Genomic DNA, 627 nt, shown 5'->3' on the forward strand with positions numbered 1-627 from the left:
GTTAGTATTGTGGAGTAGTTTAGGTTAGTATTGTGGAGTAGTTTAGGTTAGTATTGTGGAGTAGTTTAGGTTAGTATTGTGGGGTAGTTTAGGTTAGTATTGTGGGGTAGTTTAGGTTAGTATTGTGGAGTAGTTTAGGTTAGTATTGTGGAGTAGTTTAGGTTAGTATTGTGGAGTAGTTTAGGTTAGTATTGTGGAGTAGTTTAGGTTAGTATTGTGGAGTAGTTTAGGTTAGTATTGTGGAGTAGTTTAGGTTAGTATTGTGGAGTAGTTTAGGTTAGTATTGTGGAGTAGTTTAGGTTAGTATTGTGGGGTAGTTTAGGTTAGTATTGTGGAGTAGTTTAGGTTAGTATTGTGGAGTAGTTTAGGTTAGTATTGTGGAGTAGTTTAGGTTAGTATTGTGGAGTAGTTTAGGTTAGTATTGTGGAGTAGTTTAGGTTAGTATTGTGGAGTAGTTTAGGTTAGTATTGTGGAGTAGTTTAGGTTAGTATTGTGGAGTAGTTTAGGTTAGTATTGTGGAGTAGTTTAGGTTAGTATTGTGGAGTAGTTTAGGTTAGTATTGTGGAGTAGTTTAGGTTAGTATTGTGGGGTAGTTTAGGTTAGTATTGTGGAGTAGTTTAGGTTAGT

The sequence above is a fragment of the Oncorhynchus masou genome, chromosome 10, assembly GCF_036934945.1.
Source record: "Oncorhynchus masou masou isolate Uvic2021 chromosome 10, UVic_Omas_1.1, whole genome shotgun sequence".
Taxonomy (NCBI): Eukaryota; Metazoa; Chordata; class Actinopteri; order Salmoniformes; family Salmonidae; genus Oncorhynchus; species Oncorhynchus masou.